We start from the raw sequence: 17197 nt of genomic DNA, 5'->3' as shown, positions 1-17197 counted from the left end.
AGATTTTTATAATATAAAAATTGCTTTCTACTTCATTTTCACATAATAAATGAGGTTTCATTTATTCCTGTACATAAATATATACATTCATGCATTAATTTATATGTGATCAATATTGTGATTTATGAACAAGGCAGGAGATATTGAAACTCACCAACTTTCCCATTTGGTTCTGAATTTATTATCTTGTATTAAATCTTGCCTATGAAGCAAATTTGAGATTTGCTTTTGCTATAAATATTTGACTGGGGTTCTTTCATTTAAATCTAGCAAACAGTCCAATCCCTTCTACCCCCCCCCCCAGCCATACAATACCTTAATTTAGCACCTGAAGAAGATTTCTGTTTTATTTTTATTCTGCTGCTTTTGAAGCAGTTTGATACTCTGGGACAGAAGAGTTGTTTTAAGGATCTTAGAAACTACAGAATTGACTACCTTTTATCAAATATCAGGGCCTATTGCTGAATTAGCTCTTCAGATCTATCCAAATGTAATATTAAGGTTGGAACAATTGCAAACTAAACAGAGCTTAGCAAGATGTTTGTCCGAATAGGAAAACAGATAATGAAACCACAGATTTGAAGTGAGGCTATATAAAGACTGGCACAATACTTGGAGAAAAGTTCTGCTGAGACCCTCACCTTAGCCCAAACTAAACACAAGCTATATTTTAAGGCAGGATGAGTTTTTTGAGGGTAGGGTGTCTCCTGAGATCAGCGTACTGAACTTTTAAATTTCAGTCTTCTTACAGTAGGATCATGATCTTATTTTCCCACTTCAAATGACTCCTCATTACTAGGAATATAGTCCTCTACTTTGGAAATCTAGGCCTTTGGCACTCTGGTGGGTGCTCAAACATTGTCCCACAAATATGTTCATTTGCTTTCTCCTCTATTAACACAAACTCTTCCTTGATACCACATCTCCTCCTTGTAACCTCCTGTCTTTTCTACTCTAAATCAACATCTAATGAGTGCTCTATATTCAATTCCTATTTGTTTATTGCACCCTGCAATACAGCCTGGGCTTTTGCTGCTTCTGATTGCTCAATTCAATTTGGTCTTTCCACACAGGGCTTGGTAGTATTGACTCCTGAAACCCCTCTCCCTTGCCTTCCTTGAGTTTGTGTTCTTCTGCTTTTCTTCCTACTTCCAATAGTTTGCCTCAGTCTACTTTGCAGACTTTTTGTTCTTATCACTTATATTTTGGTATTCATGGAGATCTATCTCAGGCCTGTTTTCTGCTTATTCCATACTCTCCTCCTAAAAATACCTACCCTTTTCTCAAGGTTACTGTTACCTTATTGACAATTCTCAGGTCTTTGTTGCCTATTCATCATCTCCCATTGAATTCCAAACCCATAAATTCCACTAGTTTATGGATATCTCCACTTGAAAATTTAAATTAAATCTCAATTTAAGCCCAAATCCCAAACTGAAATCTATCTATATATATTTTTTTGGTACCAGGGATTGAACCCATGGATGCTTAACCACTGAGCCCCCAGCCCTTTTAAAATATTATTTAGAGACAGGATCTCTCAGAGTTGCTAAATACCTTGCTAATCTGCTGAGGCTGGCTTTGAACTCCAGATCCTTCTGCCCCAGACTCCCAAATTGCTGGGATTACAGGCGTGAGCCACCTTGCCTACCTAGAATTTGTTAGCTTAATACTAGATAATACTACTATCAGTTCTTTTGACCAAAAGCATGGTCGACATTCTTGACTTCTCCTTTAATCCCATAGCCAGGCAAATAATAGAACTCCTAAATCTCAAATCCATCTATCTTTCTTCATCTTTACAACTGTGATATATAAAAAGAATATATACTTGGTCTTTTCCCCTGATTCCTGGCATAGAGTTCCCCAAAATGCCTATAATTTCTGGGGTGATAGAGGCTTTAAGATCATTTTTCATTTTAATGTTTTTTTCCTCCCAGTCTCTGACACATAGCTCCCGAATCCCTTGGGATTTTATAGGAGCATCTTTTGTTCTTATGTGGTTATTTTTGGCAGGCCCCCAGGTAGCTTAAGGATGGAGCCTGATCAGAAAGACCAAACCTTAACTTTCAGTCCCATCCCCCAACATCTGAGGAAGAGTAGGGCCAGAGAGCAAGTTGATAATTGATCATGCCTACATACATGATTAAACCTCCCTAAAAACCCCTAAATGAGCTGGCATAGCTCAGAGATAGAACACTTGGTTATCATGTGCAAGGCCCTGGGTTTGATCCCTGACACCACAAAAACAAACAACAAAAAGCCAAAACCTTGAATGTGGAGTTTCTATGGAGAGCTGCTAGGTTAGTGAATGTATGCATGTGCTGGTAGGGTAGTGTGCCCCAACTGTACAAGTACAGAAGCCTGTATGTACAAGATGCTTCCAGGCCTCCCCTGAGTTAGCTCTTCACCAGGCCATACATAAAAGATAAGCACTTTTTTCAGGTTCTGTGAGCTGTTGTACAAAATTTTACCCCTGGGAGGGGGTAGTGGGAAACTCTGACTTTATTGCCAAGTTAATCAGAAAGGTAGGTACCCTGAGCTCTCAAACCTTGCAGTTGGCATTTAAAGTAGGGGCAGTTGTGGGACTGAGCCCTTGACCTGTGAGGTCTATGCCACCTTAGGGTAGGTAGTGTCAGAATTGAATTGAATTGTAAGATACTCAGTCTGAAAAGTTGGAGAATTATTTGGTGTGGGGGCAACCCCCCAAATATTTGGTGTCAGAAAGGCGGGGAGTAAAAGCAGTTCAAAACCATTGTTATTGGGCTGGGGTGGTGGTAGAGTACTTGCCTAGCACGTGTGAGGAACTGGGTTCAATCCTCAGCACCACATATAAAAAAATAAGTAAAATAAAGGTATTGTGTCCATTTATAAAAACAAACAAACAAAAAAAACATTACTGCTGGGCACAGTGGCGCACACCTGTAATCCCAGTGGCCCAAGAGGCTGCGGCCTCAGCAACAGCAAGGTGCTGAGCAACTCAGTGAGAGTGAGACCCTATCTCTAAATAAAATACAGAATAGGGCTGGGGATGTAGCTCAATGGTTGAGTACCCCCCTGAGTTTAATCCCAAGTCCCTCCCCCCAAAACAAACAAAAAATTACTACACACTCTAGGCTACAGTCATTTAGACAATGAGCTATTATAATAGTCCCCTAAACAATATTACATTCAGTCTAGCTTCTCTCTTATTAATTTTCTATGCTGCAGCTGGAATGATTTTAATTCAGATTTATTCCTTCTACTTCTACTTCTCTGTTTAAAATCCTTTTGTTTTCCTTTAGATAACGTGCAGATTTCCTAACAAACTTAGAAGTTCTTCTGCATCTGGGCCCTGTCTATGCCTTCAGCTTCATTTCATGCCATTCTTCTTCCTGCATTCTTGTGCCCAGCCATAGAAGCCTCTAGCAGATATCTATATGTTTTATATAGTTGTTATGCCTCCAGGCCTGGAGTATGGCTCTCCTTTCTTTGTGCTAAGCTTGGCTACATTCTGATCATCCTTCTGGGCTCAGCTTGACCATCACTCTTTCCAGGATGTCTTCCTTAATCTTCTAGGTAAGATAACTGTCCCTGGGAGGCTCTCGTGACCTCCTGTGCATCCCAACAACATTCATTACTTCTGTAGTTTACTTGTCCCTTTTCCTCTATTTTCATCCTTCTAAAGCTGTGGCTACCATAATGCATGGCAAATAGAAGGGGCTAGTATGTGTTTGCTGACTTCAATGGATATTTTCCCCATTAACCTCAGTATTTCATCCACTGTGAGCTTTTGGCCATTTTTGAAATACACATTGTGTCCCATCTTTGTGCCTTTGCTTGTGTGATTCTTCTCGGCTTCCCTTACCTTTTATTCTACCTTTCCCATCTCTATACCTTTTTAAGCTTCAGTTTAATTTGACTTCTTCCAACATTCATTCCTAGTTAATAGAATCAGAGGCTAGTTAATAGCATTAGGGGTGGTTCTCCAGGAAAATGCATATGAAGGCAGCATTTTGTATGTCTCTTCTGGATACTTAAATGATCCCCCTACAGTCTCTCAATGGATCCAACTGGATAGATTTTCACTAAATCTGTTTCCTCTCCTTCCTGAACATGCAGTTAGACTACATTTCCTGGACTCCATTGTAGGTGGGTATGCATATCCAAAAGAGTGAGTCAAGTGTACATTGCTTCCAGTCCTGGCCCTCAAAAATCCTCATGTTAGCATCTGTGAATGTAGATGAATATTATGACCTTAGAAGCCATGTTTAAGATGACAGAGCCACAGATGAAAGAAACTTGAATCACCACATGGAGTAGAAAGTGGCCTCCTATTAGATGGGTGAGTAAAAGTATTGTTGAGTTTGAAATAATATATATTTTTGCATACATATGTTATAGCAGTAAGCCCATATTAACTAATAAAAAACACTAGTTTAACTCCTCCCTGCTGTTGTTAAGAGATGGTGAAAAGATTAGTGATTTCCAGGGGTTTAGAAACTATTCTGTGATACTACAATGGTGGATATATGTCATTATATATTTGTCAAAACCCAAAAAAATTATAACACCAAGAGTGAATCCTAATTAAACTATACTTTGGAAGATAATGATGTGTCAGTGCAGGTTTGTGGATTACGATGAGAGCACTGCTGTGGTGTGGGATATTGATAGTGATGGTGGGTTGTGTACATGTAGAGAGAGGGCATATATGGGCACACTCTGTACTTTCTGCTCGGATTTTCTGGAAACCTTAAAATGCTTTGAAAAATAAAGTCCATTAAAAAGTATTCCAAACACTCATTTGTAGGTTTATAATATTTAGTTTAGATTACTTGTATGCTCTGATCACAAATTGCTGGGACAATATGACATGGGACAAAACTACAAAGATACTATTTAGATGAGGATCAATAAACCAATATAACACAGTAATCCCAAACATGTATGCACCAAACAACAGAGCTTCAAAAGTGCATGGGGGAGGGCTGGGGTTGTGGTTCAGTGGTACCGTGCTTGCCTAGCATGTGTGAGGCACTGGGTTTGATCCTCAGCACCACATAAAAATAAATAAAATAAATGCCTATCAACAACTAAAAAAATTTTTAAAAAGTACATTTGGGTGGGGAGGAAACCACTAAAATGGGATTAAATCTGAAAAGGAGAAATAGACAAGTTCACAATTGTTGAGGATTTCAACATTTGTCTCTCAGTAATTAGAACTGTTACTAGAGAACCAGCCAAAAAAAAGAACCAAATAACACCATTAGCCAATAGGATTTAATTGATGTTTACAGACTGCTCCACCCAACAATATACTTTTTTTTTTAGGTGTCCATGCAGTATTCGTGTATATAGACTTTATCTTGGGAACAAACTTCAACAAATATAGAAGAATTGAAATTATGTAGAGTGTGCACTCTAACTATAACAAATAAAACCAGAAATCAATATTGGAAAGAGAACAAGAAAATCTTGAATACATGGAAACTGTACAACATGCATATAAGTAATTCATGGGTCAATGAGATGTCTCAAGGAAAACAAAAATACATTGATTAAAATAAAAATACAACATCACAGTTTGTGGGACACAGCTAAAGCAGAGCTTAGAGAGAAATTTAGAGCACTAAATGCTTATATTAGAAAAAAGTCTCAAATCAATAGCCTAAGTTCCTACCTCAAGAAACTAGAAAATGAAGAGCAAAGTAAACCCAATACAAGCAGATAGAAGGAACTAATAAAAGAAGAAATAAATGAAATTGCAAACAGAAAAACAGCAGAGAAAATCAATATAAGAAACTAATTCTTAGAAATAAATCAATAAAATTGACAAAATTTTGATATGGCTGACAAGGATGAGAAGACACAAATTGCCAATATCAGCAATGAAATAGGTATATCACTATAGATCCTGCATTCATTAGAAGAATAAAAGGAGAATACTATACACAACTTTATAATTATAAGTCCAACAATTGAAAGAAATGGACTGATTCTTTGAAAATCATGAACTGGCAAAATTCAACCAAGATGAAAGAGAAAATATGAATAGTCCTCTAATAAGAAAATTGAACTCATAAATGAAATTCTTCAGATTTCATTGGAGAATCTTACTAAATAGTTAAAGATGAATTAAAGCCAATTTTGTACAATTTCAGAAAATAGAACACTTTCTATTTTATGAGACTGGTACAGATACTAAACCAGGTAAAAACAATACAAACAAAGCAAAGCAGAACTACAGATCAAATTCTCCCATGAACATGGACACAAAATTTCAACAAAGTATTATCAAATCCAATCCAATAATGTATGGAAAGTATCATACACAACCACCAAGAGGGATTTGTTTCAGATATCAAGACTGGTTCAATATTTAAAATTAAACCAATCAAAACCATGTTCATAAAAATTTGTACAGGAACATTCACTACAGTATTATTTATAATAGTCAAAAAGTGAAAACAACTCAAATATCCATTAGCTGATTAATGGATAAGGTATAACCATACAAATGAGGTATAGCCTACAATGGGATATTATTTAGGCACAAAAAAGAATGAAATACTGATATATGTGTTACAACACAGATAAACCTTGAAAGCATTTTACTCAGTGAAAGAAGTCAGTTACAAAAGGCCCCATATTGTGATTCCACTTATGTGAAATATCCAGAATAGTCAAATGTGTGGAATAAGATGGCAAAGTAGAAGATGTCAAGGACTAGAGAGCAAAAAGGAAGGGAGCTACTGCTAGTAGGTATAAAGTTTCTTTATGGAGAGACAAGTACGTTCTAGAATTGATAGTGTTGATTCAAAACCTTGTGAATACACTAAAAAGACACAAAATTATACACTACAAATGTGTGAATTATATTCTATGTGAATTACATCTAAAAAACATTAACCTGTTACCACTAAAAAGGAAAAGCCATATAATATTATCTGATGCAGAAAAACTATCAGAAAATTCATCAGTAACAAAAATGTTCAAAAAACTCGGAATAGAGGGGAACTTCCTCAACATGATAAAGAACATCTACCAACAAAAGTAGCTTTATCATCATCAAAAACAAAATCCCCAAACTCTATTATAGCTAACATTATAATTAATGTGAAGGACTCAATGTTTTACCCTAAGACCAGGAACAAGGCAAAGATGTTTAGTCTCTTACCATGTTTACTTGACACAGTACTAGAAGTTTTAACCATAACAATAAGAAAAATAAATAAAAGACATAGAGATTGGAAAGAAGTAATATTATTTTAGATGAAATTATCTATATAAATAGAAAGTTAGGTGAGACTCTTACTGGAAGGCAGTCTCATTTTAAAAGTTCAGGTTTTTTAAATAAAAGGAGAAAATTTAGCACAAATGGTCCCAAAATTTGAAGGGATCTGATTTGAAAGGCTTAATCTGAAGGGTGAGTTACTACAAAAAATACTGCCATGAAAAGCAATGTTAAGAATCATCAAAAAGTTGGGATAACTAAAAAAAAACTGAATTATGTAAAGATTTAAACCTATTAAAAAAGAGATAAGCTATATTCTATATGAAATATATAAAACAGCAAAAATAGTAAAGTTTAAAAGACGAAAAAAATGAAGTGCAGATTGAAATTGGAGAAGAGAAGTATGTTAAAATTAATCTGGACTAACTAGTCATTGATAGACTAAGGAAAATATATTTATATGGTTGAAAAGGAAATCTGAAAATATATTACATGAACATGAGTTTAACATGTTTAAAACTTATGTCGAACAAATATTAAGTTACTACATAAAAGAAAGAATTGATCAAAATAAAGTTGATCAACATAAAGTTACATTCCTCTTCAATTTCTGCCCTAATTGTTGACTTGGAATTCTTCCCTCTCCTGTAGCCTATTCTATTTCAAATTATCTGTCTTTAAGATTGAATCACCATGAAATGCTGATTTTCTTAACTTCTGAGTTTCAGCAGTTCAACTTGGCATTTCTGCCATGGTGTTCTAACACTAATCAAAATACTATATTATCATAATAACCTGACCCACAGAATCTTTTTCTGAGATCCTGAGGTGTCTGCTACTTTTTGGTGTGACAAATCACTTATCCTGTCTGTGCCTCATTTTCTTCACAAATAAAATATGGATTCATTGTACTAGCCAACAGATAATTATTTAGCCTATACTAAGTCCTAGGTGCTGTTCTAAGTCTCTGAAATATGCTAGTGAACTTCAAAAAAAAAATCCTTGCTTCTGGGGAATTTACACATTCTGTAGGGAGGATGCAAAAAATTAAACAACAAATTATAATAGGTACATTATACGGTACTTTAGAAGGCAATAGAACTACATAAGAAACCAACAAGCCAGCCAGAATTAAAAGAGTGCAAAAGGGTAAGGAGTATCAATAGCAGGGCCCGGGGCAGGCTGCGGATTTAAACTTGAGCAGGGGAGCCTGGTGAGGAGGTGATGTTTGAACAAAGATTTGGAGGTTAAGGAATTAGCCAAGTGGATGCTTGAGGGAAAAGCATTCCAGAGAGGGCAGTGCTTCCAGAGTGAGCCAATCACACAGAGGTTCATAGGTCATTTAAAGGTCTTTTTACTAAGTGACACAAGAAGCCATTGTGAGTTTCAAGCAAAGTGATGTTACATAGGTGTTGAGAACTGACCGTAGGAGGCAGGAATAGAACAGACTGACAAGAAGTAATGAGCTTTGGGACACATTCTTTTGAAGACAGTGCCATCTGATTCCAAGGTTATTGATTTGATGGGTGGTGTTGCCATCAACGGGAGGGCTGCAGGTGGAGCAAGCTTGGGATAAATATTTCTCAGGTTTTAAAGGTTTGTGGTGATTGGTGGCCTCAGGCAAACTAGGCACAAGCTCTACCACGGAGCCACACTCCCCAGCAAATTTGATGCTCACTTTACAGTACTCAAGGGTTAATTTGTCTCAGTATGGAGAACTTGAAAGTGTTTCTTCCAGTGTTTAGCAAAATACTTGAACCTTGACCTAGAAAAACTCTTTTGAAAGATGGGCATGAAATACAGTTCCCTCTCAGTCCAGCCTCTGGCTTATTTGTTTTGGGTCATACGTAGGAGTTGTTGAGTTTACAGTAGATAAAATGAGTTTTAAAATATGCTAACTGTCCACTAAGGGCCTGGGTTGAAACTATTAAGTTATTTTATTCAGGTCCTTGGGTTTTTGTGATAGAGGCATCGTTCCCTCTGGTCAGGTTTGCACTAAAGTCATTGCACAGCAAAACTTCCCCAAGGCCACATTTTTATGTTTCATTTTCAGGCTGTTGGTGCCACAGGAGCAATTAAAATTTGTGAATGATGTTTTTCCCCCCTTGATAAATAATGTGGATGGCTTGCAGTCTGCTCACATTCCTGGCAAGGGATTTAACAGGCTATTGTGTTAGTAACAATGTGGATGCAAATTGTAAACATTTATCATCTCCAAAGTTTCATGCAATTTTCAAGCAATGTCAGTTGAAATAGATGCTCCAACCTCCTATGTAAACCAGTCTTTATAGATGATTTTTCCACATTCTTCCAAATCACTTTGTTTTCCAGTAACTTCTATTTATTTTATAAAATAATATTGTAAAATCTGCTAGAAAGTGAATAGGAAAGGATAAAAAGTTTAATGTCCTCTAAAACTGATTTCCTGTCTCTTTAGGTAATATGAACTATTCTTAATGTGTATCAATAAAATTCTTGAGAGTGGAATTTAGTAGTAAATTCCCTCTGCATGTTTATTAGGATATTTATTGCAAGGTAAACTACAAAATGCTAGTGAAAATTTTCCCATATATCTGTGTCCTTAGAATTTTACAATTGTTATAATCCTCACTCCTGAAAATCACTAATCCTAACAGAAAAATCTATAAAGATTTGAAAGTTTTAAGATCAAATTGATATTTTTCCAAGTGGGGGAAACTCTTTAAGAATTATCAGGCACCTTAGAGGACCTCAGAAAAGAAGGAAATGGATCAACAAGTATTTACAAACTTCTTATAAGGCTTTGAACTAGCATGAGGGAGAATGGAAAAAAAATATAAATCAAGGGCCAGACTATAAGTGATTCAGAAACATATTTTAGGTATTTTGAGAAGAAATGTTTTTGTGAGATAATCAGGAAAAACTTTATAGAAGTAAAATTGAGCTAAAATGTCGGGGAGGAGAATTCTAAATTACACCTCATCCATGGGTGATGTATTCCAAGGCCTCTAGCAGATGCCTGAAGCTAGGGGTAGTACCAAACCTCAGATAGACTATTTTTCCTATACATACACACCATACATAACAAAGTTTAGTTTATAAATCAGGCACAGAAAATGATTAACAATAGTTAACAATAAAATAATAGCAATTATAAAAACACACTGTAATAAAATTGCCAGAATCATATCTTGTATTTGGGGGGTGTTATTAAAAAAAATAAGGTTTGCACACCTGTAATCCCAGTGGCTTAGGAGGCTGAGGCAGGAAGATTGCAAGTTCAAAGCTAGCCTCAGCAAAAGTAAGATGCTAAGCAACTCAGTGAGACCTTGTCTCTAAATAAAATACAAAATAGGGCTGGGGATGTGGCTCAGTAGTTGAGTGCCCCTGAGTTCAATCATTGGTACCAAAAAAAAAAAAAAAAAAAAAAGAGAGAGAGAGAAAGAAAAAGAAGGATCACCTGAACCCAGGCATTGTGATACCATCTCTTTACCTGGATGTCTACTGAGTAACTAATGGGTGGATAGTATATTCAGTGTGGAAACACTGGATAAAGGATGATTCAAGTCCCAGGCATGATGGAACAGAGTGGTAGCAAGATCTTATGAAGCTATTCAGAATGGCTTATAATTTAAAGTTATGAACTTTTATTTCTGTAATTTTCCATTTAATATGTTCATACTGTGGGTAACTGAAACAGTGGGGAGGGGACCACTGTATGTGAAAAGGAGGGAGAGGGCAACTTCTTGGGAAGCAACAACACAAAGATTTGAAAGCAAAAGAGATGCTCACAGACTTGGAAGTAGTAGTGGCAGGCAGGACTAGGAGGTGAGTAGAAAAGTTTGATTAAAGTGAGGAATTGAGAGAGATGACAATGAGAGGAAGCAAAGCCTAAAGGTTTGAAAAGGCCGAGGCATTCAGACCCAACTGTGGTTGATTTCTTATAGAAATAGGCAGAATAGAGATAAGACCCAGTTCCACCACATATGAACAATATATTACTTAGTGCTTTAACCTCTTTAGACCTCTGTTTCCCTTCAAACAGTGGAGGTCATATCTGCCAAGTAGAGTTGTGGGGCTACTTGGAGTGACAGTTCATTGTGATCCAGCCAAGAGAGCTCTCATCACATTAGTGGTCATTTCTTCTCTGCAGTGGTGGGTGGGACAGGGGGGCCACACTGAGGGCTGTACAGAGGGAAGTGACATCATTAAAGGGATGGAGGTGGGGCTTGGGGATTATTAGTTTTGTGATGGTGTGTAGAATGAGTTGAAAAGGGGGCATGTGTGCTGGAGTAAGGGAAATTAGACATGAGGACATGGGGGCCCCCGAGCTTAGCCATACTGTAGTGAAGCCAGTGGGAATGAGAATGAGGAAGTGAATATCAGATGGAAAGAATGAAGGGGTCTGGAGAGCTACATGTAGAAATTGAAATCCAGAAGAAAAATATGTTAATTTCCAGATAAAGAAAGAAGCGTTCAATTTGTAGACAAGGCAAAAACCCTGTGATTAATGCTTTTGTTTCTGGTTTGCTTGGCTTGGTCTGCCCCATGGCCTGCACAATCCTTTCCCTTGGGTTAGCCATTCTCTTTTTACTTTGGTGACATGCCCTTTATCTGAACATTCAGAGTACTTAATTTTCTTGAGGGATGTGAGTGATGAGGCTGGGCTAGTCAAAACCTTTTGTCAGAATTTTTCTACCTGAAGATAAATCCTCTTGGCCTCTCTGGATAGAGGGGTTAGAATGTTATAAGTCAGGATAAAGCCTCTAGTGCTATATCTAAAGCCAAATAGAGACCATAGGGATTAGAGGAGAAGCAGAAAGACTTGGAGGATTGGTAAATTTGAGATTAGTTTTATTTCTTAAGACCCACAGAGTTGCCCTGATTTCTGCCAGATGTCTACTTAAATTTTTGTGAACTAACCACTGTCCTTCCAATAAATCTCTTTCCACTTAAGCTGAGTTGTGTAATGGAAACACCAATAGATTATAGACTACAAGAAGTTAAAACATTCTGCAAACCAAAATACATCAATAAAACCAAGCCAAACCATTTGGGAAACATTTGTAACAAATATGACAAAAAAGGGTAACTATCCTTATTGCATGAAGAGAGTTTATATATCAGGAAGAAAGTGTTAACACTGTAAGTGAAACATGACCAGATGCCATAAACAGATCATATGCAGAAAAAGAAATACAAGGCACATAAAATAAGAGTCTGCCTCAATAACAAATAAAAACTAAACAGCAAAATATATTTCACTCATCAAATTGCAAAGGTGAAGAGTAGGGTAATAATGTCTGGGTACAATGTATGTGTAAGGGTTATTCCACTTTTCTTGAGAGCTTTCCCTGCTATGTGTATCAAGAGCCTTCAAGGCCATTCTCAGTAACCTAGTGATTCCGTCTTAAAAAAATAAAAAGAAATGGTCATGTAGTTTGGTAGTAGAGCACCCCTGGATTCAATCGCCAGTACCCACCTAAAAAATCTTTAAAACATCCACAGCCTTTGATTGAAACATTTCATTTCTAGGATTTATCCTTATATAGAAATCAAACATCCTTATGTAGAAATCTGTGCAAATACACAATGTTTTTATTCTATGTATTCATGCACTAAGATTCACAGATAAAGATAAGATTGCAGTGATATTTATATTTGCCAAGTTACAAATGAGTAATTAGGTGATGGTTGAAAAGATAATAAGAATAAGCAGGGGGCTGGGGATGTGGTTCAAGCGGTAGCGCGCTTGCCTGGCATGCGTGCAGCCCGGGTTCGATCCTCAGCACCACATACAAAGATGTTGTGTCTGCCAAAAACTAAAAAATAAATATTAAAATTCTCTCTCTCTCTCTCTCTCTCTTTAAAAAAAAAAGAATAGGCAGTTCTATGATGGAAAATTGTGAGCCAAGAAAAACCCATCTTTTTAGAATATATGTCCTTGACATGGGAAATGCTCAGCATATAATCCTAATGGAAAGTAAGTATGATACACAATTATGTGATCAGATCGCAATCATTATTACATGTTTATATGTATTAGAACATAAAATGAGACTTTTTCTATTGCCTTAAAATTTTGACTAGTTCTTGGTTCTCAACAAAGGGATTCGACACAGTTCCACAATATTTACTAAGATTGAAAAGAAAAAAAGCCTAGTGATCACCATGAGCACAGCAGTAGTCTACAGAGGTGATCACTCAGGATAATTTGAAGTGAGTTCATAGAGGCAAAGAATGCCTTTTGGCATAAACCTTGGAGCCTGAAGGCTCTGGAGGTGTGGGGAGATGGGAAGTTGGCTGGTGCATTCCACACCGGCAGGGCACAGAGAGAGAGGACAGCAGTGGGAACATGCCTCACTTCTACCCTTAGGTACAGGTGTGTGGGTTTTCCATGGTGTGAGTGAGATGGGGTGGGGAGAATGATAGACCTTTGCCTCTTTTACTCCAAATCTGAGCTAGAGATAGGCCTGGGTTTAGGGATGGCAGAACATTTACTTGACAGAGATGGAACTGGGCTTTTTTAATACGCACACAGGAAATGTTTCCAATAACCCCCAACGATAGGAAAGCAATTGGGTCTACCTGAATTGTGGCTGAGAAGAGAGAATGGAGAGCTCGGAGGCAGAGATGGGTGGGACAGAACTCAAGCTGCTCTATCTTCATATTCCATCAAGCCCATTGTGTTATCATAGCTACTCCTAAATGCATCCATCTCCATCGGGGTGGGAAAAATGCACAAAGCATTATCCAGAATCATCTCTGAGTGGTGACAGTATAGGTGCTTTTAGTGCCTGCTTTATGCTTTTTCAAAATTTCTAAAATAAACATGTATACTTTTATATTAAAACTGAAATAAAAGTTAAAATTAAGTGACAAGACAAAAAATAAAAAGAAGAAGAAAAAGCCCAACAAAAATCAAGTCACATAAATGAAAGATGTAGAGGGAATGACTCCATCAAAAAATCAAACCAAAACCAAGTCAAACAAAACACCAAGATCAGAATTTTAAAAGGAAAGTTAAAAATTTTAAAAGGGAAGGAGTTGTCTCTACTCATGTAAGCTGCATGTTACATCAGCATTTCTGTTGAAATGCTTTTTGTCTTTCCCTTTATTTTCATGTCTCCTGACACTAGTGCTAACTCTTGTCACCTCCCCCTTAGAAGACTGCAGTGACCTACCTCATAATTGAGGTATTTTCTTGCTATCCAGATCCACACACCCACTAGGCCATCTTTTCAAAAGGTGCTCTTCCCTCTGTTCATGTCTCCCCAGTTGTTCCCAAACAACTCCCAACTCAAGTTAGGGCAGTTTCTTCTGAGTCTCCTATAAAGGCCACAGGGTAACTCAACTTGGGCTCTTGTTAATATCCAATACTCCAAAGGACCTTTTGATTTATGCGGATTGTAACCATTTCTTAGAGTTCACTTTAGGTCCTTCCCTTCTCTCATTTGAGAGTAATAGGCATTGGTTTGGTAGTTTGTTTCATGTTGAACCAGAGTTCTGCATATTTTTCATATATGTAAGTAGATCAAGTCATGTACTTTCAAATGTATCTCACTGTGACACACTATATTGTATAGCATCTGTTAGTCTCAGAGTTGATTGCATCTAAATAATTCTCACAGACTTACTTAACCTGATAACTTATTAGCAAAGCTACTAGAATTCTGAAACTTAAATTAGTTCATTAGTTCCTTTGCTGAATCTGGTACCTTTTCTAAGTCATCTTTTCTCTTTTTTCACTTCAGTTTATGTGGCTATATGAAAATAATTTGATATTCATAAATAGAATATTCTTAAATGGAATAAGAGTAGAATTTGATAAAGGAAAACAACACTGACTTGAATACATTCATACTTTCAATAAAAAGAAACACTTTCATATTACTATTGTCATTTATATTAATTACTTTTGAGTCTCCAGACAAGGATTATTAAATTATTATAGACAGTTTTTTCACACCTTCTTTTACTATCTAGAAAAACATTTGTTTTCTGTATCCTTCTGAACAGATTCAAGAAAATACTCATGCTCTTCTGCACACTTAATTTTTAAAAAATTTAAGTAAATTTATCTTGACTCCACACAAACCAAACATTAATTAAAGTGCAAATAAGGAAGAGAAATTAGACACAGATGGAGGTCAAGGGTTCTCTCAAGTCCACAAAAGGGCAGTATCTAATGGGACTGACAAACATTAAATATTTCTGTGAGCTGCATGTTTCAGAAGTTATGATATAATGTATCGATTAGGTTTGACCTCATTAACATTAAGAATAGTACTGACCACAATACTGATCTAACTTTCGATTTTGAAAGTTTTTTTTTTTTTTAAACTCCTTTTTTGATCTTAGATGGAAAACCACTGGCAGGTTTGACAGGTTTTCCAAAATCTCAAGTTTCTCTTCTGTTAAAAGTCCCAATTCCACAGGGGACACCAGGGTCTAACTTCTTCTAGGCAGAGTTCAACCTGTCTCTGTAGAAACCCAAATCCAGAGGCAGCCAGGCTCTTTGACCCTTCGCCCCTCTGAACTCTCCTCTCTCCACAGCTTTGCTTCACCTCCCAGAGCCACACCCTTCCTGCTCTCCCCATTCCTACTTAAAACAGAACTCTCCAGTTTTCCTAGATGTTTCCCTACCATTGAGTCGGCAGGCTGCACCAGGTGAAAGTCGAGCTGTTCCTACTGATGGTGGTGGCAGAGGTATGTTCACTACTGGAACTCAGAACTCATTGCCCCATAGAAACCGAAGTATACTGTTAGGTAGGTTCTATAGCTCGTTTAGAACTCCAGATGAGGTATGTGGGCCACATGGGCTTCTATGAACTCTCCTGGGCACCTTCCCACCCCATTCTTTGGTTGTTTGCTTTAGGAAAATGACTCTGAGTTCAAATGGTTATCCATAAATGCAGAGGAAGCCTCAGGGACATAGGCCTAAATTATTTCTCTGCTGTGGACTCCTTTGAGGGGCTAAGCTTCCATTACCCTCCCTCACTCCAGGCCCCACACTCCTGAGCAGTGAAGAAAGCCAGGAGTCCTCTTTAGAGTAAGCACCCACAAGTGAATGACAGACCTGGGGGAGGGGAGAGAGGTGGCACAGGAGCTCTGTGCAAGACACTGGTAGGGGACAGAAGGCTCAGGGCAGTAAGGGTGGAGGTTTCTACGAGATCTCTTGGCCTAGCTCCTAGACATTTTAACAGTGTTCTAGTGTTCAGTTAGTTTCAGTAGATTTGTTCCTGAGCCATTGGCAGCAGAGTGGTAACAGAAAGCAAATGAAGCAATGTATCTTCAGAGTGCTCTAAGAACTGGGGGTCAGGGGTAGAGTTATTTAGTAATTAGAAGTAGAGAATAGCACAAGTACACACACGTGTGTGTGTGTGTGTGTGTGTGTGTGTGTGTGTGTGTGAGAGAGAGAGAGAGAGAGAGAGAGAGAGAGAGAGAGAGAGAGAGAGACAGACACTAACATTTGATTCCTAGTCAGTCTCTTTCCTGGAATTTTTTAAACATTAGTGCAAGAGGTAGTTCTCTTTCTTTAGAGTCTAGAACTGCTGGAAGATATGTCCCTTCACTTGGAGGGCCTTGGAAGAATGAGCCTGAACTGCAATTGTTCACTTGGAGCAAAAGAAATGTTCCTTGGCTATGGCTGAGGCCATATCAACCTGGTGACAGTGGGATGTGATGGGAACCTCAAATAATGATGGGAGAGTTAGAGGTCACCATATGGTGGGAGAAGAATGACCATGACCATTTACAAATTGTGTGGGGCCCCATAGGATCAAAAGGAAGAGGTTTGGGGGGACTGGGATGCAGAGATTGAGATGAACAGAACTCATCTAGATTTATCAAATAACTATTGTTCCTGTCAGTCTTCTGACTGAACCCTGAGGAAAGGTGACTGCTTTCATAGATCCTCAGTGCTTAGTACTGTGTCGTGCACAAAGTAAGCCTTAGTAGGTGTTACTGGCAGCCTGAACACATAAGATGAAATAAAATGTA

This window comes from Urocitellus parryii, chromosome 13 (genome assembly GCF_045843805.1).
Source record: "Urocitellus parryii isolate mUroPar1 chromosome 13, mUroPar1.hap1, whole genome shotgun sequence".
NCBI lineage: Eukaryota > Metazoa > Chordata > Mammalia > Rodentia > Sciuridae > Urocitellus > Urocitellus parryii.
Note: the sequence above shows the minus strand (reverse complement) of the source record.